The sequence below is a fragment of the Cinclus cinclus genome, unplaced genomic scaffold (assembly GCF_963662255.1).
Source record: "Cinclus cinclus unplaced genomic scaffold, bCinCin1.1 SCAFFOLD_81, whole genome shotgun sequence".
NCBI lineage: Eukaryota > Metazoa > Chordata > Aves > Passeriformes > Cinclidae > Cinclus > Cinclus cinclus.
The window spans coordinates 39,112-64,710 of NW_026912212.1; positions in this window are offsets into that span (position 1 = coordinate 39,112).

The following is a 25,599-nucleotide window of genomic DNA, read 5'->3' on the forward strand; positions in this document are numbered from 1 at the left end:
CGTTCAAAGGGTCCACGGCATACCTCTTGCACAGCGAGAGGTGGCCGGCGAGGAATACTTGCTGGCTTAAGTCGTTCCATGCTCAAGGCATTCATCAGAGCAGCACAATGCGGGAAAAGAGGGGGGAACATTGCAGGACAAATTTCTATGCTGGATCATGATTGTCTGCGAGACAGCTCTTCGCAGCGCGAGTATTTGGCCAGGCTGAAATCAGCGCCACGGGAAGCCAATCTGACAAGCGGAGTGCAACGAGCGCGGCGATATGGGGCCACTTGGCAGGTGGCCGAAGAAAGACGGCTGCCCCGCGAATGTGGTGCCAGAAGGCAAGTTTCAGCAGGGCGTTCCGGGCGAGCTTAATGTGTAGCCGCAGTTGTTCTAGGCGAGATTGTAGCCGAGAAGCTTTCCGTCTCCATTCACGAGACAAGAAAAGCAGAAAGCAATGGTCTAGAGGGTTGAGAAGAAAAGTGCTCGTAGCGAGCTCGTTGCGGCAGAAGCGACAGCCAGGAGCAGCGTGCTCGCTGCGAGAAGTAGACGGCGCTTCGCCTCCTTGGGAAGGAAATCGCGTCTGGGCACGAACGCCAGCCAGCGAAGCTTCAGAACAGCAGGCTGTTCTGCTCAGCGTACGAGCCTGAAGTGAGTGGCAAGGGCTAAGGGGACAGTTCCAAGGCATCTAGCTTTCCTGCTAGCAATGCCATTTCTACCCTGCTGTGGAAAACAATGTCCTTTGCCCTTCTGCTCCGAGAGGCAGAGAGCACCTCGGCAGACGCAGTGCAGAGGGAAAGGACACAGTATCCGAGGGAGCGTGGCGCCGCTTAGGCGGGCAAAGCAGAAAGGTGCCGCCCGGCACTGGCTTTGACTCCCTGAGCTGCCTTGCTAGGACAGCAGCTGCCGAAAGCTGGCAACTAGGCTGCCAGAGTGCAGAATGTAGGCGGTCTGGCACGCCTGCTTGCCGAAAGCCAGTATCAGCGAGACAGCGTGCTAGGCTCTGTTTCACAGCACCCTGGAGAACACGCACTTGAAGAATGCCGTCTCTGCTCCGCAAAAGCTCTGCCACAGTGAAGGTGGAAGAAGCAGCCTGTGGCCACGGGCAGAGCTGGTCAACAGCTGCGCCTAACTTTGCCAAGCTGCGAGAGCATTCTCAGCCGAGTTCTGCTTTGACAGAGCTATTGCTGAACTTTTGCAGTCCCGGAGGCTGCTGAAACCAAGGCTGTGTTCTGCCTCTTCATTCTTGCCTTCCTGTGCTCCAGCGAGAAGTGAAGCTCTGGCACGGCATTCAGCTTTGCCGCCTCTCTGCACGGGAAGCACTAGACAGAACTAGTGTGCTTCGTGCATGCTCTCTCCTCGCTTTTATGGTCACTGCTCTGCTTTTTGCTTGGCAGCGTTCAAAGGGTCCACGGCATACCTCTTGCACAGCGAGAGGTGGCCGGCGAGGAATACTTGCTGGCTTAAGTCGTTCCATGCTCAAGGCATTCATCAGAGCAGCACAATGCGGGAAAAGAGGGGGGAACATTGCAGGACAAATTTCTATGCTGGATCATGATTGTCTGCGAGACAGCTCTTCGCAGCGCGAGTATTTGGCCAGGCTGAAATCAGCGCCACGGGAAGCCAATCTGACAAGCGGAGTGCAACGAGCGCGGCGATATGGGGCCACTTGGCAGGTGGCCGAAGAAAGACGGCTGCCCCGCGAATGTGGTGCCAGAAGGCAAGTTTCAGCAGGGCGTTCCGGGCGAGCTTAATGTGTAGCCGCAGTTGTTCTAGGCGAGATTGTAGCCGAGAAGCTTTCCGTCTCCATTCACGAGACAAGAAAAGCAGAAAGCAATGGTCTAGAGGGTTGAGAAGAAAAGTGCTCGTAGCGAGCTCGTTGCGGCAGAAGCGAAAGCCAGGAGCAGCGTGCTCACTGCGAGAAGTAGACGGCGCTTCGCCTCCTTGGGAAGAAAATCGCGTCTGGGCACGAACGCCAGCCAGCGAAGCTTCAGAACAGCAGGCTGTTCGCTCAGCGTACGAGCCTGAAGTGAGTGGCAAGGGCTAAGGGGACAGTTCCAAGGCATCTAGCTTTCCTGCTAGCAATGCCATTTCTACCCTGCTGTGGAAAACATTGTCCTTTGCCCTTCTGCTCCGAGAGGCACAGAGCACCTCGGCAGACGCAGTGCAGAGGGAAAGGACACAGTATCCGAGGGAGCGTGGCGCCGCTTAGGCGGGCAAAGCAGAAAGGTGCCGCCCGGCACTGGCTTTGACTCCCTGAGCTTCCTTGCTAGGACAGCAGCTGCCGAAAGCTGGCAACTAGGCTGCCAGAGTGCAGAATGTCGGCGGTCTGGCACGCCTGCTTGCCGAAAGCCAGGATCAGCGAGACAGCGTGCTAGGCTCTGTTTCACAGCACCTTGGAGAACACGCCCTTGAAGAATGCCGTCTCTGCTCCGCAAAAGCTCTGCCACAGCGAAGGTGGAAGAAGCAGCCTGTGGCCACGGGCAGAGCTGGTCAACAGCTGCGCCTAACTTTCCCAAGCTGCGAGAGCATTTTCAGCCGAGTTCTGCTTTGACAGAGCTATTGCTGAATTTTTGCAGTCCAGGAGGCTGCTGAAACCAAGGCTGTGTTCTGCCTCTTCATTCTTGCCTTCCTGTGCTCCAGCGAGAAGTGAAGCTCTGGCACGGCATTCAGCTTTGCCGCCTCTCTGCACGGGAAGCACTAGACAGAACTAGTGTGCTTCGTGCATGCTCTCTCCTCGCTTTTATGGTCACTGCTCTGCTTTTTGCTTGGCAGCGTTCAAAGGCTCCACGGCATACCTCTTGCACAGCGAGAGGTGGCCGGCGAGGAATACTTGCTGGCTTAAGTCGTTCCATGCTCAAGGCATTCATCAGAGCAGCACAATGCGGGAAAAGAGGGGGGAACATTGCAGGACAAATTTCTATGCTGGATCATGATTGTCTGCGAGACAGCTCTTCGCAGCGCGAGTATTTGGCCAGGCTGAAATCAGCGCCACGGGAAGCCAATCTGACAAGCGGAGTGCAACGAGCGCGGCGATATGGGGCCACTTGGCAGGTGGCCGAAGAAAGACGGCTGCCCCGCGAATGTGGTGCCAGAAGGCAAGTTTCAGCAGGGCGTTCCGGGCGAGCTTAATGTGTAGCCGCACTTGTTCTAGGCGAGATTGTAGCCGAGAAGCTTTCCGTCTCCATTCAAGAGACAAGAAAAGCAGAAAGCAATGGTCTAGAGGGTTGAGAAGAAAAGTGCTCGTAGCGAGCTCGTTGCGGCAGAAGCGAAAGCCAGGAGCAGCGTGCTCACTGCGAGAAGTAGACGGCGCTTCGCCTCCTTGGGAAGGAAATCGCGTCTGGGCACGAACGCCAGCCAGCGAAGCTTCAGAACAGCAGGCTGTTCTGCTCAGCGTACGAGCCTGAAGTGAGTGGCAAGGGCTAAGGGGACAGTTCCAAGGCATCTAGCTTTCCTGCTAGCAATGCCATTTCTACCCTGCTGTGGAAAACATTGTCCTTTGCCCTTCTGCTCCGAGAGGCACAGAGCACCTCGGCAGACGCAGTGCAGAGGGAAAGGACACAGTATCCGAGGGAGCGTGGCGCCGCTTAGGTGGGCAAAGCAGAAAGGTGCAGCCCGGCACTGGCTTTGACTCCCTGAGCTTCCTTGCTAGGACAGCAGCTGCCGAAAGCTGGCAACTAGGCTGCCAGAGTGCAGAATGTAGGCGGTCTGGCACGCCTGCTTGCCGAAAGCCAGTATCAGCGAGACAGCGTGCTAGGCTCTGTTTCACAGCACCCTGGAGAACACGCACTTGAAGAATGCCGTCTCTGCTCCGCAAAAGCTCTGCCACAGTGAAGGTGGAAGAAGCAGCCTGTGGCCACGGGCAGAGCTGGTCAACAGCTGCGCCTAACTTTCCCAAGCTGCGAGAGCATTCTCAGCCGAGTTCTGCTTTGACAGAGCTATTGCTGAACTTTTGCAGTCCAGGAGGCTGCTGAAACCAAGGCTGTGTTCTGCCTCTTCATTCTTGCCTTCCTGTGCTCCAGCGAGAAGTGAAGCTCTGGCACGGCATTCAGCTTTGCCGCCTCTCTGCACGGGAAGCACTAGACAGAACTAGTGTGCTTCGTGCATGCTCTCTCCTCGCTTTTATGGTCACTGCTCTGCTTTTTGCTTGGCAGCGTTCAAAGGGTCCACGGCATACCTCTTGCACAGCGAGAGGTGGCCGGCGAGGAATACTTGCTGGCTTAAGTCGTTCCATGCTCAAGGCATTCATCAGAGCAGCACAATGCGGGAAAAGAGGGGGGAACATTGCAGGACAAATTTCTATGCTGGATCATGATTGTCTGCGAGACAGCTCTTCGCAGCGCGAGTATTTGGCCAGGCTGAAATCAGCGCCACGGGAAGCCAATCTGACAAGCGGAGTGCAACGAGCGCGGCGATATGGGGCCACTTGGCAGGTGGCCGAAGAAAGACGGCTGCCCCGCGAATGTGGTGCCAGAAGGCAAGTTTCAGCAGGGCGTTCCGGGCGAGCTTAATGTGTAGCCGCAGTTGTTCTAGGCGAGATTGTAGCCGAGAAGCTTTCCGTCTCCATTCACGAGACAAGAAAAGCAGAAAGCAATGGTCTAGAGGGTTGAGAAGAAAAGTGCTCGTAGCGAGCTCGTTGCGGCAGAAGCGAAAGCCAGGAGCAGCGTGCTCGGTGCGAGAAGTAGACGGCGCTTCGCCTCCTTGGGAAGGAAATCGCGTCTGGGCACGAACGCCAGCCAGCGAAGCTTCAGAACAGCAGGCTGTTCTGCTCAGCGTACGAGCCTGAAGTGAGTGGCAAGGGCTAAGGGGACAGTTCCAAGGCATCTAGCTTTCCTGCTAGCAATGCCATTTCTACCCTGCTGTGGAAAACATTGTCCTTTGCCCTTCTGCTCCGAGAGGCACAGAGCACCTCGGCAGACGCAGTGCAGAGGGAAAGGACACAGTATCCGAGGGAGCGTGGCGCCGCTTAGGCGGGCAAAGCAGAAAGGTGCCGCCCGGCACTGGCTTTGACTCCCTGAGCTTCCTTGCTAGGACAGCAGCTGCCGAAAGCTGGCAACTAGGCTGCCAGAGTGCAGAATGTAGGCGGTCTGGCACGCCTGCTTGCCGAAAGCCAGTATCAGCGAGACAGCGTGCTAGGCTCTGTTTCACAGCACCCTGGAGAACACGCACTTGAAGAATGCCGTCTCTGCTCCGCAAAAGCTCTGCCACAGCGAAGGTGGAAGAAGAAGCCTGTGGCCACGGGCAGAGCTGATCAACAGCTGCGCCTAACTTTCCCAAGCTGCGAGAGCATTCTCAGCCGAGTTCTGCTTTGACAGAGCTATTGCTGAACTTTTGCAGTCCCGGAGGCTGCTGAAACCAAGGCTGTGTTCTGCCTCTTCATTCTTGCCTTCCTGTGCTCCAGCGAGAAGTGAAGCTCTGGCACGGCATTCAGCTTTGCCGCCTCTCTGCACGGGAAGCACTAGACAGAACTAGTGTGCTTCGTGCATGCTCTCTCCTCGCTTTTATGGTCACTGCTCTGCTTTTTGCTTGGCAGCGTTCAAAGGGTCCACGGCATACCTCTTGCACAGCGAGAGGTGGCCGGCGAGGAATACTTGCTGGCTTAAGTCGTTCCATGCTCAAGGCATTCATCAGAGCAGCACAATGCGGGAAAAGAGGGGGGAACATTGCAGGACAAATTTCTATGCTGGATCATGATTGTCTGCGAGACAGCTCTTCGCAGCGCGAGTATTTGGCCAGGCTGAAATCAGCGCCACGGGAAGCCAATCTGACAAGCGGAGTGCAACGAGCGCGGCGATATGGGGCCACTTGGCAGGTGGCCGAAGAAAGACGGCTGCCCCGCGAATGTGGTGCCAGAAGGCAAGTTTCAGCAGGGCGTTCCGGGCGAGCTTAATGTGTAGCCGCAGTTGTTCTAGGCGAGATTGTAGCCGAGAAGCTTTCCGTCTCCATTCACGAGACAAGAAAAGCAGAAAGCAATGGTCTAGAGGGTTGAGAAGAAAAGTGCTCGTAGCGAGCTCGTTGCGGCAGAAGCGACAGCCAGGAGCAGCGTGCTCGGTGCGAGAAGTAGACGGCGCTTCGCCTCCTTGGGAAGGAAATCGCGTCTGGGCACGAACGCCAGCCAGCGAAGCTTCAGAACAGCAGGCTGTTCTGCTCAGCGTACGAGCCTGAAGTGAGTGGCAAGGGCTAAGGGGACAGTTCCAAGGCATCTAGCTTTCCTGCTAGCAATGCCATTTCTACCCTGCTGTGGAAAACAATGTCCTTTGCCCTTCTGCTCCGAGAGGCAGAGAGCACCTCGGCAGACGCAGTGCAGAGGGAAAGGACACAGTATCCGAGGGAGCGTGGCGCCGCTTAGGCGGGCAAAGCAGAAAGGTGCCGCCCGGCACTGGCTTTGACTCCCTGAGCTGCCTTGCTAGGACAGCAGCTGCCGAAAGCTGGCAACTAGGCTGCCAGAGTGCAGAATGTAGGCGGTCTGGCACGCCTGCTTGCCGAAAGCCAGTATCAGCGAGACAGCGTGCTAGGCTCTGTTTCACAGCACCCTGGAGAACACGCACTTGAAGAATGCCGTCTCTGCTCCGCAAAAGCTCTGCCACAGTGAAGGTGGAAGAAGCAGCCTGTGGCCACGGGCAGAACTGGTCAACAGCTGCGCCTAACTTTCCCAAGGTGCGAGAGCATTCTCAGCCGAGTTCTGCTTTGACAGAGCTATTGCTGAACTTTTGCAGTCCCGGAGGCTGCTGAAACCAAGGCTGTGTTCTGCCTCTTCATTCTTGCCTTCCTGTGCTCCAGCGAGAAGTGAAGCTCTGGCACGGCATTCAGCTTTGCCGCCTCTCTGCACGGGAAGCACTAGACCGAACTAGTGTGCTTCGTGCATGCTCTCTCCTCGCTTTTATGGTCACTGCTCTGCTTTTTGCTTGGCAGCGTTCAAAGGGTCCACGGCATACCTCTTGCACAGCGAGAGGTGGCCGGCGAGGAATACTTGCTGGCTTAAGTCGTTCCATGCTCAAGGCATTCATCAGAGCAGCACAATGCGGGAAAAGAGGGGGGAACATTGCAGGACAAATTTCTATGCTGGATCATGATTGTCTGCGAGACAGCTCTTCGCAGCGCGAGTATTTGGCCAGGCTGAAATCAGCGCCACGGGAAGCCAATCTGACAAGCGGAGTGCAACGAGCGCGGCGATATGGGGCCACTTGGCAGGTGGCCGAAGAAAGACGGCTGCCCCGCGAATGTGGTGCCAGAAGGCAAGTTTCAGCAGGGCGTTCCGGGCGAGCTTAATGTGTAGCCGCACTTGTTCTAGGCGAGATTGTAGCCGAGAAGCTTTCCGTCTCCATTCACGAGACAAGAAAAGCAGAAAGCAATGGTCTAGAGGGTTGAGAAGAAAAGTGCTCGTAGCGAGCTCGTTGCGGCAGAAGCGAAAGCCAGGAGCAGCGTGCTCACTGCGAGAAGTAGACGGCGCTTCGCCTCCTTGGGAAGGAAATCGCGTCTGGGCACGAACGCCAGCCAGCGAAGCTTCAGAACAGCAGGCTGTTCTGCTCAGCGTACGAGCCTGAAGTGAGTGGCAAGGGCTAAGGGGACAGTTCCAAGGCATCTAGCTTTCCTGCTAGCAATGCCATTTCTACCCTGCTGTGGAAAACATTGTCCTTTGCCCTTCTGCTCCGAGAGGCACAGAGCACCTCGGCAGACGCAGTGCAGAGGGAAAGGACACAGTATCCGAGGGAGCGTGGCGCCGCTTAGGTGGGCAAAGCAGAAAGGTGCAGCCCGGCACTGGCTTTGACTCCCTGAGCTTCCTTGCTAGGACAGCAGCTGCCGAAAGCTGGCAACTAGGCTGCCAGAGTGCAGAATGTAGGCGGTCTGGCACGCCTGCTTGCCGAAAGCCAGTATCAGCGAGACAGCGTGCTAGGCTCTGTTTCACAGCACCCTGGAGAACACGCACTTGAAGAATGCCGTCTCTGCTCCGCAAAAGCTCTGCCACAGTGAAGGAGGAAGAAGCAGCCTGTGGCCACGGGCAGAGCTGGTCAACAGCTGCGCCTAACTTTGCCAAGCTGCGAGAGCATTCTCAGCCGAGTTCTGCTTTGACAGAGCTATTGCTGAACTTTTGCAGTCCCGGAGGCTGCTGAAACCAAGGCTGTGTTCTGCCTCTTCATTCTTGCCTTCCTGTGCTCCAGCGAGAAGTGAAGCTCTGGCACGGCATTCAGCTTTGCCGCCTCTCTGCACGGGAAGCACTAGACAGAACTAGTGTGCTTCGTGCATGCTCTCTCCTCGCTTTTATGGTCACTGCTCTGCTTTTTGCTTGGCAGCGTTCAAAGGGTCCACGGCATACCTCTTGCACAGCGAGAGGTGGCCGGCGAGGAATACTTGCTGGCTTAAGTCGTTCCATGCTCAAGGCATTCATCAGAGCAGCACAATGCGGGAAAAGAGGGGGGAACATTGCAGGACAAATTTCTATGCTGGATCATGATTGTCTGCGAGACAGCTCTTCGCAGCGCGAGTATTTGGCCAGGCTGAAATCAGCGCCACGGGAAGCCAATCTGACAAGCGGAGTGCAACGAGCGCGGCGATATGGGGCCACTTGGCAGGTGGCCGAAGAAAGACGGCTGCCCCGCGAATGTGGTGCCAGAAGGCAAGTTTCAGCAGGGCGTTCCGGGCGAGCTTAATGTGTAGCCGCAGTTGTTCTAGGCGAGATTGTAGCCGAGAAGCTTTCCGTCTCCATTCACGAGACAAGAAAAGCAGAAAGCAATGGTCTAGAGGGTTGAGAAGAAAAGTGCTCGTAGCGAGCTCGTTGCGGCAGAAGCGAAAGCCAGGAGCAGCGTGCTCACTGCGAGAAGTAGACGGCGCTTCGCCTCCTTGGGAAGGAAATCGCGTCTGGGCACGAACGCCAGCCAGCGAAGCTTCAGAACAGCAGGCTGTTCGCTCAGCGTACGAGCCTGAAGTGAGTGGCAAGGGCTAAGGGGACAGTTCCAAGGCATCTAGCTTTCCTGCTAGCAATGCCATTTCTACCCTGCTGTGGAAAACATTGTCCTTTGCCCTTCTGCTCCGAGAGGCACAGAGCACCTCGGCAGACGCAGTGCAGAGGGAAAGGACACAGTATCCGAGGGAGCGTGGCGCCGCTTAGGCGGGCAAAGCAGAAAGGTGCCGCCCGGCACTGGCTTTGACTCCCTGAGCTTCCTTGCTAGGACAGCAGCTGCCGAAAGCTGGCAACTAGGCTGCCAGAGTGCAGAATGTAGGCGGTCTGGCACGCCTGCTTGCCGAAAGCCAGGATCAGCGAGACAGCGTGCTAGGCTCTGTTTCACAGCACCTTGGAGAACACGCCCTTGAAGAATGCCGTCTCTGCTCCGCAAAAGCTCTGCCACAGCGAAGGTGGAAGAAGCAGCCTGTGGCCACGGGCAGAGCTGGTCAACAGCTGCGCCTAACTTTCCCAAGCTGCGAGAGCATTTTCAGCCGAGTTCTGCTTTGACAGAGCTATTGCTGAATTTTTGCAGTCCAGGAGGCTGCTGAAACCAAGGCTGTGTTCTGCCTCTTCATTCTTGCCTTCCTGTGCTCCAGCGAGAAGTGAAGCTCTGGCACGGCATTCAGCTTTGCCGCCTCTCTGCACGGGAAGCACTAGACAGAACTAGTGTGCTTCGTGCATGCTCTCTCCTCGCTTTTATGGTCACTGCTCTGCTTTTTGCTTGGCAGCGTTCAAAGGGTCCACGGCATACCTCTTGCACAGCGAGAGGTGGCCGGCGAGGAATACTTGCTGGCTTAAGTCGTTCCATGCTCAAGGCATTCATCAGAGCAGCACAATGCGGGAAAAGAGGGGGGAACATTGCAGGACAAATTTCTATGCTGGATCATGATTGTCTGCGAGACAGCTCTTCGCAGCGCGAGTATTTGGCCAGGCTGAAATCAGCGCCACGGGAAGCCAATCTGACAAGCGGAGTGCAACGAGCGCGGCGATATGGGGCCACTTGGCAGGTGGCCGAAGAAAGACGGCTGCCCCGCGAATGTGGTGCCAGAAGGCAAGTTTCAGCAGGGCGTTCCGGGCGAGCTTAATGTGTAGCCGCAGTTGTTCTAGGCGAGATTGTAGCCGAGAAGCTTTCCGTCTCCATTCAAGAGACAAGAAAAGCAGAAAGCAATGGTCTAGAGGGTTGAGAAGAAAAGTGCTCGTAGCGAGCTCGTTGCGGCAGAAGCGAAAGCCAGGAGCAGCGTGCTCACTGCGAGAAGTAGACGGCGCTTCGCCTCCTTGGGAAGGAAATCGCGTCTGGGCACGAACGCCAGCCAGCGAAGCTTCAGAACAGCAGGCTGTTCTGCTCAGCGTACGAGCCTGAAGTGAGTGGCAAGGGCTAAGGGGACAGTTCCAAGGCATCTAGCTTTCCTGCTAGCAATGCCATTTCTACCCTGCTGTGGAAAACATTGTCCTTTGCCCTTCTGCTCCGAGAGGCACAGAGCACCTCGGCAGACGCAGTGCAGAGGGAAAGGACACAGTATCCGAGGGAGCGTGGCGCCGCTTAGGTGGGCAAAGCAGAAAGGTGCAGCCCGGCACTGGCTTTGACTCCCTGAGCTTCCTTGCTAGGACAGCAGCTGCCGAAAGCTGGCAACTAGGCTGCCAGAGTGCAGAATGTAGGCGGTCTGGCACGCCTGCTTGCCGAAAGCCAGTATCAGCGAGACAGCGTGCTAGGCTCTGTTTCACAGCACCCTGGAGAACACGCACTTGAAGAATGCCGTCTCTGCTCCGCAAAAGCTCTGCCACAGTGAAGGTGGAAGAAGCAGCCTGTGGCCACGGGCAGAGCTGGTCAACAGCTGCGCCTAACTTTGCCAAGCTGCGAGAGCATTCTCAGCCGAGTTCTGCTTTGACAGAGCTATTGCTGAACTTTTGCAGTCCCGGAGGCTGCTGAAACCAAGGCTGTGTTCTGCCTCTTCATTCTTGCCTTCCTGTGCTCCAGCGAGAAGTGAAGCTCTGGCACGGCATTCAGCTTTGCCGCCTCTCTGCACGGGAAGCACTAGACAGAACTAGTGTGCTTCGTGCATGCTCTCTCCTCGCTTTTATGGTCACTGCTCTGCTTTTTGCTTGGCAGCGTTCAAAGGGTCCACGGCATACCTCTTGCACAGCGAGAGGTGGCCGGCGAGGAATACTTGCTGGCTTAAGTCGTTCCATGCTCAAGGCATTCATCAGAGCAGCACAATGCGGGAAAAGAGGGGGGAACATTGCAGGACAAATTTCTATGCTGGATCATGATTGTCTGCGAGACAGCTCTTCGCAGCGCGAGTATTTGGCCAGGCTGAAATCAGCGCCACGGGAAGCCAATCTGACAAGCGGAGTGCAACGAGCGCGGCGATATGGGGCCACTTGGCAGGTGGCCGAAGAAAGACGGCTGCCCCGCGAATGTGGTGCCAGAAGGCAAGTTTCAGCAGGGCGTTCCGGGCGAGCTTAATGTGTAGCCGCAGTTGTTCTAGGCGAGATTGTAGCCGAGAAGCTTTCCGTCTCCATTCACGAGACAAGAAAAGCAGAAAGCAATGGTCTAGAGGGTTGAGAAGAAAAGTGCTCGTAGCGAGCTCGTTGCGGCAGAAGCGAAAGCCAGGAGCAGCGTGCTCACTGCGAGAAGTAGACGGCGCTTCGCCTCCTTGGGAAGGAAATCGCCTCTGGGCACGAACGCCAGCCAGCGAAGCTTCAGAACAGCAGGCTGTTCTGCTCAGCGTACGAGCCTGAAGTGAGTGGCAAGGGCTAAGGGGACAGTTCCAAGGCATCTAGCTTTCCTGCTAGCAATGCCATTTCTACCCTGCTGTGGAAAACATTGTCCTTTGCCCTTCTGCTCCGAGAGGCACAGAGCACCTCGGCAGACGCAGTGCAGAGGGAAAGGACACAGTATCCGAGGGAGCGTGGCGCCGCTTAGGTGGGCAAAGCAGAAAGGTGCAGCCCGGCACTGGCTTTGACTCCCTGAGCTTCCTTGCTAGGACAGCAGCTGCCGAAAGCTGGCAACTAGGCTGCCAGAGTGCAGAATGTAGGCGGTCTGGCACGCCTGCTTGCCGAAAGCCAGTATCAGCGAGACAGCGTGCTAGGCTCTGTTTCACAGCACCCTGGAGAACACGCACTTGAAGAATGCCGTCTCTGCTCCGCAAAAGCTCTGCCACAGCGAAGGTGGAAGAAGAAGCCTGTGGCCACGGGCAGAGCTGATCAACAGCTGCGCCTAACTTTCCCAAGCTGCGAGAGCATTCTCAGCCGAGTTCTGCTTTGACAGAGCTATTGCTGAACTTTTGCAGTCCCGGAGGCTGCTGAAACCAAGGCTGTGTTCTGCCTCTTCATTCTTGCCTTCCTGTGCTCCAGCGAGAAGTGAAGCTCTGGCACGGCATTCAGCTTTGCCGCCTCTCTGCACGGGAAGCACTAGACAGAACTAGTGTGCTTCGTGCATGCTCTCTCCTCGCTTTTATGGTCACTGCTCTGCTTTTTGCTTGGCAGCGTTCAAAGGGTCCACGGCATACCTCTTGCACAGCGAGAGGTGGCCGGCGAGGAATACTTGCTGGCTTAAGTCGTTCCATGCTCAAGGCATTCATCAGAGCAGCACAATGCGGGAAAAGAGGGGGGAACATTGCAGGACAAATTTCTATGCTGGATCATGATTGTCTGCGAGACAGCTCTTCGCAGCGCGAGTATTTGGCCAGGCTGAAATCAGCGCCACGGGAAGCCAATCTGACAAGCGGAGTGCAACGAGCGCGGCGATATGGGGCCACTTGGCAGGTGGCCGAAGAAAGACGGCTGCCCCGCGAATGTGGTGCCAGAAGGCAAGTTTCAGCAGGGCGTTCCGGGCGAGCTTAATGTGTAGCCGCAGTTGTTCTAGGCGAGATTGTAGCCGAGAAGCTTTCCGTCTCCATTCACGAGACAAGAAAAGCAGAAAGCAATGGTCTAGAGGGTTGAGAAGAAAAGTGCTCGTAGCGAGCTCGTTGCGGCAGAAGCGACAGCCAGGAGCAGCGTGCTCGGTGCGAGAAGTAGACGGCGCTTCGCCTCCTTGGGAAGGAAATCGCGTCTGGGCACGAACGCCAGCCAGCGAAGCTTCAGAACAGCAGGCTGTTCTGCTCAGCGTACGAGCCTGAAGTGAGTGGCAAGGGCTAAGGGGACAGTTCCAAGGCATCTAGCTTTCCTGCTAGCAATGCCATTTCTACCCTGCTGTGGAAAACAATGTCCTTTGCCCTTCTGCTCCGAGAGGCACAGAGCACCTCGGCAGACGCAGTGCAGAGGGAAAGGACACAGTATCCGAGGGAGCGTGGCGCCGCTTAGGCGGGCAAAGCAGAAAGGTGCCGCCCGGCACTGGCTTTGACTCCCTGAGCTGCCTTGCTAGGACAGCAGCTGCCGAAAGCTGGCAACTAGGCTGCCAGAGTGCAGAATGTAGGCGGTCTGGCACGCCTGCTTGCCGAAAGCCAGTATCAGCGAGACAGCGTGCTAGGCTCTGTTTCACAGCACCCTGGAGAACACGCACTTGAAGAATGCCGTCTCTGCTCCGCAAAAGCTCTGCCACAGTGAAGGTGGAAGAAGCAGCCTGTGGCCACGGGCAGAGCTGGTCAACAGCTGCGCCTAACTTTCCCAAGCTGCGAGAGCATTCTCAGCCGAGTTCTGCTTTGACAGAGCTATTGCTGAACTTTTGCAGTCCCGGAGGCTGCTGAAACCAAGGCTGTGTTCTGCCTCTTCATTCTTGCCTTCCTGTGCTCCAGCGAGAAGTGAAGCTCTGGCACGGCATTCAGCTTTGCCGCCTCTCTGCACGGGAAGCACTAGACCGAACTAGTGTGCTTCGTGCATGCTCTCTCCTCGCTTTTATGGTCACTGCTCTGCTTTTTGCTTGGCAGCGTTCAAAGGGTCCACGGCATACCTCTTGCACAGCGAGAGGTGGCCGGCGAGGAATACTTGCTGGCTTAAGTCGTTCCATGCTCAAGGCATTCATCAGAGCAGCACAATGCGGGAAAAGAGGGGGGAACATTGCAGGACAAATTTCTATGCTGGATCATGATTGTCTGCGAGACAGCTCTTCGCAGCGCGAGTATTTGGCCAGGCTGAAATCAGCGCCACGGGAAGCCAATCTGACAAGCGGAGTGCAACGAGCGCGGCGATATGGGGCCACTTGGCAGGTGGCCGAAGAAAGACGGCTGCCCCGCGAATGTGGTGCCAGAAGGCAAGTTTCAGCAGGGCGTTCCGGGCGAGCTTAATGTGTAGCCGCAGTTGTTCTAGGCGAGATTGTAGCCGAGAAGCTTTCCGTCTCCATTCACGAGACAAGAAAAGCAGAAAGCAATGGTCTAGAGGGTTGAGAAGAAAAGTGCTCGTAGCGAGCTCGTTGCGGCAGAAGCGAAAGCCAGGAGCAGCGTGCTCACTGCGAGAAGTAGACGGCGCTTCGCCTCCTTGGGAAGGAAATCGCGTCTGGGCACGAACGCCAGCCAGCGAAGCTTCAGAACAGCAGGCTGTTCTGCTCAGCGTACGAGCCTGAAGTGAGTGGCAAGGGCTAAGGGGACAGTTCCAAGGCATCTAGCTTTCCTGCTAGCAATGCCATTTCTACCCTGCTGTGGAAAACATTGTCCTTTGCCCTTCTGCTCCGAGAGGCACAGAGCACCTCGGCAGACGCAGTGCAGAGGGAAAGGACACAGTATCCGAGGGAGCGTGGCGCCGCTTAGGTGGGCAAAGCAGAAAGGTGCAGCCCGGCACTGGCTTTGACTCCCTGAGCTTCCTTGCTAGGACAGCAGCTGCCGAAAGCTGGCAACTAGGCTGCCAGAGTGCAGAATGTAGGCGGTCTGGCACGCCTGCTTGCCGAAAGCCAGTATCAGCGAGACAGCGTGCTAGGCTCTGTTTCACAGCACCCTGGAGAACACGCACTTGAAGAATGCCGTCTCTGCTCCGCAAAAGCTCTGCCACAGTGAAGGTGGAAGAAGCAGCCTGTGGCCACGGGCAGAGCTGGTCAACAGCTGCGCCTAACTTTGCCAAGCTGCGAGAGCATTCTCAGCCGAGTTCTGCTTTGACAGAGCTATTGCTGAACTTTTGCAGTCCCGGAGGCTGCTGAAACCAAGGCTGTGTTCTGCCTCTTCATTCTTGCCTTCCTGTGCTCCAGCGAGAAGTGAAGCTCTGGCACGGCATTCAGCTTTGCCGCCTCTCTGCACGGGAAGCACTAGACAGAACTAGTGTGCTTCGTGCATGCTCTCTCCTCGCTTTTATGGTCACTGCTCTGCTTTTTGCTTGGCAGCGTTCAAAGGGTCCACGGCATACCTCTTGCACAGCGAGAGGTGGCCGGCGAGGAATACTTGCTGGCTTAAGTCGTTCCATGCTCAAGGCATTCATCAGAGCAGCACAATGCGGGAAAAGAGGGGGGAACATTGCAGGACAAATTTCTATGCTGGATCATGATTGTCTGCGAGACAGCTCTTCGCAGCGCGAGTATTTGGCCAGGCTGAAATCAGCGCCACGGGAAGCCAATCTGACAAGCGGAGTGCAACGAGCGCGGCGATATGGGGCCACTTGGCAGGTGGCCGAAGAAAGACGGCTGCCCCGCGAATGTGGTGCCAGAAGGCAAGTTTCAGCAGGGCGTTCCGGGCGAGCTTAATGTGTAGCCGCAGTTGTTCTAGGCGAGATTGTAGCCGAGAAGCTTTCCGTCTCCATTCACGAGACAAGAAAAGCAGAAAGCAATGGTCTAGAGGGTTGAGAAGAAAAGTGCTCGTAGCGAGCTCGTTGCGGCAGAAGCGACAGCCAGGAGCAGCGTGCTCGGTGCGAGAAGTAGACGGCGCTTCGCCTCCTTGGGAAGGAAATCGCGTCTGGGCACGAACGCCAGCCAGCGAAGCTTCAGAACAGCAGGCTGTTCTGCTCAGCGTACGAGCCTGAAGTGAGTGGCAAGGGCTAAGGGGACAGTTCCAAGGCATCTAGCTTTCCTGCTAGCAATGCCATTTCTACCCTGCTGTGGAAAACAATGTCCTTTGCCCTTCTGCTCCGAGAGGCAGAGAGCACCTCGGCAGACGCAGTGCAGAGGGAAAGGACACAGTATCCGAGGGAGCGTGGCGCCGCTTAGGCGGGCAAAGCAGAAAGGTGCCGCCCGGCACTGGCTTTGACTCCCTGAGCTGCCTTGCTAGGACAGCAGCTGCCGAAAGCTGGCAACTAGGCTGCCAGAGTGCAGAATGTAGGCGGTCTGGCACGCCTGCTTGCCGAAAGCCAGTATCAGCGAGACAGCGTGCTAGGCTCTGTTTCACAGCACCCTGGAGAACACGCACTTGAAGAATGCCGTCTCTGCTCCGCAAAAGCTCTGCCACAGTGAAGGTGGAAGAAGCAGCCTGTGGCCACGGGCAGAGCTGGTCAACAGCTGCGCCTAACTTTGCCAAGCTGCGAGAGCATTCTCAGCCGAGTTCTGCTTTGACAGAGCTATTGCTGAACTTTTGCAGTCCCGGAGGCTGCTGAAACCAAGGCTGTGTTCTGCCTCTTCATTCTTGCCTTCCTGTGCTCCAGCGAGAAGTGAAGCTCTGGCACGGCATTCAGCTTTGCCGCCTCTCTGCACGGGAAGCACTAGACAGAACTAGTGTGCTTCGTGCATGCTCTCTCCTCGCTTTTATGGTCACTGCTCTGCTTTTTGCTTGGCAGCGTTCAAAGGGTCCACGGCATACCTCTTGCACAGCGAGAGGTGGCCGGCGAGGAATACTTGCTGGCTTAAGTCGTTCCATGCTCAAGGCATTCATCAGAGCAGCACAATGCGGGAAAAGAGGGGGGAACATTGCAGGACAAATTTCTATGCTGGATCATGATTGTCTGCGAGACAGCTCTTCGCAGCGCGAGTATTTGGCCAGGCTGAAATCAGCGCCACGGGAAGCCAATCTGACAAGCGGAGTGCAACGAGCGCGGCGATATGGGGCCACTTGGCAGGTGGCCGAAGAAAGACGGCTGCCCCGCGAATGTGGTGCCAGAAGGCAAGTTTCAGCAGGGCGTTCCGGGCGAGCTTAATGTGTAGCCGCAGTTGTTCTAGGCGAGATTGTAGCCGAGAAGCTTTCCGTCTCCATTCACGAGACAAGAAAAGCAGAAAGCAATGGTCTAGAGGGTTGAGAAGAAAAGTGCTCGTAGCGAGCTCGTTGCGGCAGAAGCGAAAGCCAGGAGCAGCGTGCTCACTGCGAGAAGTAGACGGCGCTTCGCCTCCTTGGGAAGAAAATCGCGTCTGGGCACGAACGCCAGCCAGCGAAGCTTCAGAACAGCAGGCTGTTCGCTCAGCGTACGAGCCTGAAGTGAGTGGCAAGGGCTAAGGGGACAGTTCCAAGGCATCTAGCTTTCCTGCTAGCAATGCCATTTCTACCCTGCTGTGGAAAACATTGTCCTTTGCCCTTCTGCTCCGAGAGGCACAGAGCACCTCGGCAGACGCAGTGCAGAGGGAAAGGACACAGTATCCGAGGGAGCGTGGCGCCGCTTAGGCGGGCAAAGCAGAAAGGTGCCGCCCGGCACTGGCTTTGACTCCCTGAGCTTCCTTGCTAGGACAGCAGCTGCCGAAAGCTGGCAACTAGGCTGCCAGAGTGCAGAATGTCGGCGGTCTGGCACGCCTGCTTGCCGAAAGCCAGGATCAGCGAGACAGCGTGCTAGGCTCTGTTTCACAGCACCTTGGAGAACACGCCCTTGAAGAATGCCGTCTCTGCTCCGCAAAAGCTCTGCCACAGCGAAGGTGGAAGAAGCAGCCTGTGGCCACGGGCAGAGCTGGTCAACAGCTGCGCCTAACTTTCCCAAGCTGCGAGAGCATTTTCAGCCGAGTTCTGCTTTGACAGAGCTATTGCTGAATTTTTGCAGTCCAGGAGGCTGCTGAAACCAAGGCTGTGTTCTGCCTCTTCATTCTTGCCTTCCTGTGCTCCAGCGAGAAGTGAAGCTCTGGCACGGCATTCAGCTTTGCCGCCTCTCTGCACGGGAAGCACTAGACAGAACTAGTGTGCTTCGTGCATGCTCTCTCCTCGCTTTTATGGTCACTGCTCTGCTTTTTGCTTGGCAGCGTTCAAAGGCTCCACGGCATACCTCTTGCACAGCGAGAGGTGGCCGGCGAGGAATACTTGCTGGCTTAAGTCGTTCCATGCTCAAGGCATTCATCAGAGCAGCACAATGCGGGAAAAGAGGGGGGAACATTGCAGGACAAATTTCTATGCTGGATCATGATTGTCTGCGAGACAGCTCTTCGCAGCGCGAGTATTTGGCCAGGCTGAAATCAGCGCCACGGGAAGCCAATCTGACAAGCGGAGTGCAACGAGCGCGGCGATATGGGGCCACTTGGCAGGTGGCCGAAGAAAGACGGCTGCCCCGCGAATGTGGTGCCAGAAGGCAAGTTTCAGCAGGGCGTTCCGGGCGAGCTTAATGTGTAGCCGCACTTGTTCTAGGCGAGATTGTAGCCGAGAAGCTTTCCGTCTCCATTCAAGAGACAAGAAAAGCAGAAAGCAATGGTCTAGAGGGTTGAGAAGAAAAGTGCTCGTAGCGAGCTCGTTGCGGCAGAAGCGAAAGCCAGGAGCAGCGTGCTCACTGCGAGAAGTAGACGGCGCTTCGCCTCCTTGGGAAGGAAATCGCGTCTGGGCACGAACGCCAGCCAGCGAAGCTTCAGAACAGCAGGCTGTTCTGCTCAGCGTACGAGCCTGAAGTGAGTGGCAAGGGCTAAGGGGACAGTTCCAAGGCATCTAGCTTTCCTGCTAGCAATGCCATTTCTACCCTGCTGTGGAAAACATTGTCCTTTGCCCTTCTGCTCCGAGAGGCACAGAGCACCTCGGCAGACGCAGTGCAGAGGGAAAGGACACAGTATCCGAGGGAGCGTGGCGCCGCTTAGGTGGGCAAAGCAGAAAGGTGCAGCCCGGCACTGGCTTTGACTCCCTGAGCTTCCTTGCTAGGACAGCAGCTGCCGAAAGCTGGCAACTAGGCTGCCAGAGTGCAGAATGTAGGCGGTCTGGCACGCCTGCTTGCCGAAAGCCAGTATCAGCGAGACAGCGTGCTAGGCTCTGTTTCACAGCACCCTGGAGAACACGCACTTGAAGAATGCCGTCTCTGCTCCGCAAAAGCTCTGCCACAGTGAAGGAGGAAGAAGCAGCCTGTGGCCACGGGCAGAGCTGGTCAACAGCTGCGCCTAACTTTGCCAAGCTGCGAGAGCATTCTCAGCCGAGTTCTGCTTTGACAGAGCTATTGCTGAACTTTTGCAGTCCCGGAGGCTGCTGAAACCAAGGCTGTGTTCTGCCTCTTCATTCTTGCCTTCCTGTGCTCCAGCGAGAAGTGAAGCTCTGGCACGGCATTCAGCTTTGCCGCCTCTCTGCACGGGAAGCACTAGACAGAACTAGTGTGCTTCGTGCATGCTCTCTCCTCGCTTTTATGGTCACTGCTCTGCTTTTTGCTTGGCAGCGTTCAAAGGGTCCACGGCATACCTCTTGCACAGCGAGAGGTGGCCGGCGAGGAATACTTGCTGGCTTAAGTCGTTCCATGCTCAAGGCATTCATCAGAGCAGCACAATGCGGGAAAAGAGGGGGGAACATTGCAGGACAAATTTCTATGCTGGATCATGATTGTCTGCGAGACAGCTCTTCGCAGCGCGAGTATTTGGCCAGGCTGAAATCAGCGCCACGGGAAGCCAATCTGACAAGCGGAGTGCAACGAGCGCGGCGATATGGGGCCACTTGGCAGGTGGCCGAAGAAAGACGGCTGCCCCGCGAATGTGGTGCCAGAAGGCAAGTTTCAGCAGGGCGTTCCGGGCGAGCTTAATGTGTAGCCGCAGTTGTTCTAGGCGAGATTGTAGCCGAGAAGCTTTCCGTCTCCATTCACGAGACAAGAAAAGCAGAAAGCAATGGTCTAGAGGGTTGAGAAGAAAAGTGCTCGTAGCGAGCTCGTTGCGGCAGAAGCGAAAGCCAGGAGCAGCGTGCTCACTGCGAGAAGTAGACGGCGCTTCGCCTCCTTGGGAAGAAAATCGCGTCTGGGCACGAACGCCAGCCAGCGAAGCTTCAGAACAGCAGGCTGTTCGCTCAGCGTACGAGCCTGAAGTGAGTGGCAAGGGCTAAGGGGACAGTTCCAAGGCATCTAGCTTTCCTGCTAGCAATGCCATTTCTACCCTGCTGTGGAAAACATTGTCCTTTGCCCTTCTGCTCCGAGAGGCACAGAGCACCTCGGCAGACGCAGTGCAGAGGGAAAGGACACAGTATCCGAGGGAGCGTGGCGCCGCTTAGGCGGGCAAAGCAGAAAGGTGCCGCCCGGCACTGGCTTTGACTCCCTGAGCTTCCTTGCTAGGACAGCAGCTGCCGAAAGCTGGCAACTAGGCTGCCAGAGTGCAGAATGTAGGCGGTCTGGCACGCCTGCTTGCCGAAAGCCAGGATCAGCGAGACAGCGTGCTAGGCTCTGTTTCACAGCACCTTGGAGAACACGCCCTTGAAGAATGCCGTCTCTGCTCCGCAAAAGCTCTGCCACAGCGAAGGTGGAAGAAGCAGCCTGTGGCCACGGGCAGAGCTGGTCAACAGCTGCGCCTAACTTTCCCAAGCTGCGAGAGCATTTTCAGCCGAGTTCTGCTTTGACAGAGCTATTGCTGAATTTTTGCAGTCCAGGAGGCTGCTGAAACCAAGGCTGTGTTCTGCCTCTTCATTCTTGCCTTCCTGTGCTCCAGCGAGAAGTGAAGCTCTGGCACGGCATTCAGCTTTGCCGCCTCTCTGCACGGGAAGCACTAGACAGAACTAGTGTGCTTCGTGCATGCTCTCTCCTCGCTTTTATGGTCACTGCTCTGCTTTTTGCTTGGCAGCGTTCAAAGGCTCCACGGCATACCTCTTGCACAGCGAGAGGTGGCCGGCGAGGAATACTTGCTGGCTTAAGTCGTTCCATGCTCAAGGCATTCATCAGAGCAGCACAATGCGGGAAAAGAGGGGGGAACATTGCAGGACAAATTTCTATGCTGGATCATGATTGTCTGCGAGACAGCTCTTCGCAGCGCGAGTATTTGGCCAGGCTGAAATCAGCGCCACGGGAAGCCAATCTGACAAGCGGAGTGCAACGAGCGCGGCGATATGGGGCCACTTGGCAGGTGGCCGAAGAAAGACGGCTGCCCCGCGAATGTGGTGCCAGAAGGCAAGTTTCAGCAGGGCGTTCCGGGCGAGCTTAATGTGTAGCCGCACTTGTTCTAGGCGAGATTGTAGCCGAGAAGCTTTCCGTCTCCATTCAAGAGACAAGAAAAGCAGAAAGCAATGGTCTAGAGGGTTGAGAAGAAAAGTGCTCGTAGCGAGCTCGTTGCGGCAGAAGCGAAAGCCAGGAGCAGCGTGCTCACTGCGAGAAGTAGACGGCGCTTCGCCTCCTTGGGAAGGAAATCGCGTCTGGGCACGAACGCCAGCCAGCGAAGCTTCAGAACAGCAGGCTGTTCTGCTCAGCGTACGAGCCTGAAGTGAGTGGCAAGGGCTAAGGGGACAGTTCCAAGGCATCTAGCTTTCCTGCTAGCAATGCCATTTCTACCCTGCTGTGGAAAACATTGTCCTTTGCCCTTCTGCTCCGAGAGGCACAGAGCACCTCGGCAGACGCAGTGCAGAGGGAAAGGACACAGTATCCGAGGGAGCGTGGCGCCGCTTAGGTGGGCAAAGCAGAAAGGTGCAGCCCGGCACTGGCTTTGACTCCCTGAGCTTCCTTGCTAGGACAGCAGCTGCCGAAAGCTGGCAACTAGGCTGCCAGAGTGCAGAATGTAGGCGGTCTGGCACGCCTGCTTGCCGAAAGCCAGTATCAGCGAGACAGCGTGCTAGGCTCTGTTTCACAGCACCCTGGAGAACACGCACTTGAAGAATGCCGTCTCTGCTCCGCAAAAGCTCTGCCACAGTGAAGGTGGAAGAAGCAGCCTGTGGCCACGGGCAGAGCTGGTCAACAGCTGCGCCTAACTTTGCCAAGCTGCGAGAGCATTCTCAGCCGAGTTCTGCTTTGACAGAGCTATTGCTGAACTTTTGCAGTCCCGGAGGCTGCTGAAACCAAGGCTGTGTTCTGCCTCTTCATTCTTGCCTTCCTGTGCTCCAGCGAGAAGTGAAGCTCTGGCACGGCATTCAGCTTTGCCGCCTCTCTGCACGGGAAGCACTAGACAGAACTAGTGTGCTTCGTGCATGCTCTCTCCTCGCTTTTATGGTCACTGCTCTGCTTTTTGCTTGGCAGCGTTCAAAGGGTCCACGGCATACCTCTTGCACAGCGAGAGGTGGCCGGCGAGGAATACTTGCTGGCTTAAGTCGTTCCATGCTCAAGGCATTCATCAGAGCAGCACAATGCGGGAAAAGAGGGGGGAACATTGCAGGACAAATTTCTATGCTGGATCATGATTGTCTGCGAGACAGCTCTTCGCAGCGCGAGTATTTGGCCAGGCTGAAATCAGCGCCACGGGAAGCCAATCTGACAAGCGGAGTGCAACGAGCGCGGCGATATGGGGCCACTTGGCAGGTGGCCGAAGAAAGACGGCTGCCCCGCGAATGTGGTGCCAGAAGGCAAGTTTCAGCAGGGCGTTCCGGGCGAGCTTAATGTGTAGCCGCAGTTGTTCTAGGCGAGATTGTAGCCGAGAAGCTTTCCGTCTCCATTCACGAGACAAGAAAAGCAGAAAGCAATGGTCTAGAGGGTTGAGAAGAAAAGTGCTCGTAGCGAGCTCGTTGCGGCAGAAGCGAAAGCCAGGAGCAGCGTGCTCACTGCGAGAAGTAGACGGCGCTTCGCCTCCTTGGGAAGAAAATCGCGTCTGGGCACGAACGCCAGCCAGCGAAGCTTCAGAACAGCAGGCTGTTCGCTCAGCGTACGAGCCTGAAGTGAGTGGCAAGGGCTAAGGGGACAGTTCCAAGGCATCTAGCTTTCCTGCTAGCAATGCCATTTCTACCCTGCTGTGGAAAACATTGTCCTTTGCCCTTCTGCTCCGAGAGGCACAGAGCACCTCGGCAGACGCAGTGCAGAGGGAAAGGACACAGTATCCGAGGGAGCGTGGCGCCGCTTAGGCGGGCAAAGCAGAAAGGTGCCGCCCGGCACTGGCTTTGACTCCCTGAGCTTCCTTGCTAGGACAGCAGCTGCCGAAAGCTGGCAACTAGGCTGCCAGAGTGCAGAATGTCGGCGGTCTGGCACGCCTGCTTGCCGAAAGCCAGGATCAGCGAGACAGCGTGCTAGGCTCTGTTTCACAGCACCTTGGAGAACACGCCCTTGAAGAATGCCGTCTCTGCTCCGCAAAAGCTCTGCCACAGCGAAGGTGGAAGAAGCAGCCTGTGGCCACGGGCAGAGCTGGTCAACAGCTGCGCCTAACTTTCCCAAGCTGCGAGAGCATTTTCAGCCGAGTTCTGCTTTGACAGAGCTATTGCTGAATTTTTGCAGTCCAGGAGGCTGCTGAAACCAAGGCTGTGTTCTGCCTCTTCATTCTTGCCTTCCTGTGCTCCAGCGAGAAGTGAAGCTCTGGCACGGCATTCAGCTTTGCCGCCTCTCTGCACGGGAAGCACTAGACAGAACTAGTGTGCTTCGTGCATGCTCTCTCCTCGCTTTTATGGTCACTGCTCTGCTTTTTGCTTGGCAGCGTTCAAAGGCTCCACGGCATACCTCTTGCACAGCGAGAGGTGGCCGGCGAGGAATACTTGCTGGCTTAAGTCGTTCCATGCTCAAGGCATTCATCAGAGCAGCACAATGCGGGAAAAGAGGGGGGAACATTGCAGGACAAATTTCTATGCTGGATCATGATTGTCTGCGAGACAGCTCTTCGCAGCGCGAGTATTTGGCCAGGCTGAAATCAGCGCCACGGGAAGCCAATCTGACAAGCGGAGTGCAACGAGCGCGGCGATATGGGGCCACTTGGCAGGTGGCCGAAGAAAGACGGCTGCCCCGCGAATGTGGTGCCAGAAGGCAAGTTTCAGCAGGGCGTTCCGGGCGAGCTTAATGTGTAGCCGCACTTGTTCTAGGCGAGATTGTAGCCGAGAAGCTTTCCGTCTCCATTCAAGAGACAAGAAAAGCAGAAAGCAATGGTCTAGAGGGTTGAGAAGAAAAGTGCTCGTAGCGAGCTCGTTGCGGCAGAAGCGAAAGCCAGGAGCAGCGTGCTCACTGCGAGAAGTAGACGGCGCTTCGCCTCCTTGGGAAGGAAATCGCGTCTGGGCACGAACGCCAGCCAGCGAAGCTTCAGAACAGCAGGCTGTTCTGCTCAGCGTACGAGCCTGAAGTGAGTGGCAAGGGCTAAGGGGACAGTTCCAAGGCATCTAGCTTTCCTGCTAGCAATGCCATTTCTACCCTGCTGTGGAAAACATTGTCCTTTGCCCTTCTGCTCCGAGAGGCACAGAGCACCTCGGCAGACGCAGTGCAGAGGGAAAGGACACAGTATCCGAGGGAGCGTGGCGCCGCTTAGGTGGGCAAAGCAGAAAGGTGCAGCCCGGCACTGGCTTTGACTCCCTGAGCTTCCTTGCTAGGACAGCAGCTGCCGAAAGCTGGCAACTAGGCTGCCAGAGTGCAGAATGTAGGCGGTCTGGCACGCCTGCTTGCCGAAAGCCAGTATCAGCGAGACAGCGTGCTAGGCTCTGTTTCACAGCACCCTGGAGAACACGCACTTGAAGAATGCCGTCTCTGCTCCGCAAAAGCTCTGCCACAGTGAAGGTGGAAGAAGCAGCCTGTGGCCACGGGCAGAGCTGGTCAACAGCTGCGCCTAACTTTCCCAAGCTGCGAGAGCATTCTCAGCCGAGTTCTGCTTTGACAGAGCTATTGCTGAACTTTTGCAGTCCCGGAGGCTGCTGAAACCAAGGCTGTGTTCTGCCTCTTCATTCTTGCCTTCCTGTGCTCCAGCGAGAAGTGAAGCTCTGGCACGGCATTCAGCTTTGCCGCCTCTCTGCACGGGAAGCACTAGACAGAACTAGTGTGCTTCGTGCATGCTCTCTCCTCGCTTTTATGGTCACTGCTCTGCTTTTTGCTTGGCAGCGTTCAAAGGGTCCACGGCATACCTCTTGCACAGCGAGAGGTGGCCGGCGAGGAATACTTGCTGGCTTAAGTCGTTCCATGCTCAAGGCATTCATCAGAGCAGCACAATGCGGGAAAAGAGGGGGGAACATTGCAGGACAAATTTCTATGCTGGATCATGATTGTCTGCGAGACAGCTCTTCGCAGCGCGAGTATTTGGCCAGGCTGAAATCAGCGCCACGGGAAGCCAATCTGACAAGCGGAGTGCAACGAGCGCGGCGATATGGGGCCACTTGGCAGGTGGCCGAAGAAAGACGGCTGCCCCGCGAATGTGGTGCCAGAAGGCAAGTTTCAGCAGGGCGTTCCGGGCGAGCTTAATGTGTAGCCGCAGTTGTTCTAGGCGAGATTGTAGCCGAGAAGCTTTCCGTCTCCATTCACGAGACAAGAAAAGCAGAAAGCAATGGTCTAGAGGGTTGAGAAGAAAAGTGCTCGTAGCGAGCTCGTTGCGGCAGAAGCGAAAGCCAGGAGCAGCGTGCTCACTGCGAGAAGTAGACGGCGCTTCGCCTCCTTGGGAAGGAAATCGCGTCTGGGCACGAACGCCAGCCAGCGAAGCTTCAGAACAGCAGGCTGTTCTGCTCAGCGTACGAGCCTGAAGTGAGTGGCAAGGGCTAAGGGGACAGTTCCAAGGCATCTAGCTTTCCTGCTAGCAATGCCATTTCTACCCTGCTGTGGAAAACATTGTCCTTTGCCCTTCTGCTCCGAGAGGCAGAGAGCACCTCGGCAGACGCAGTGCAGAGGGAAAG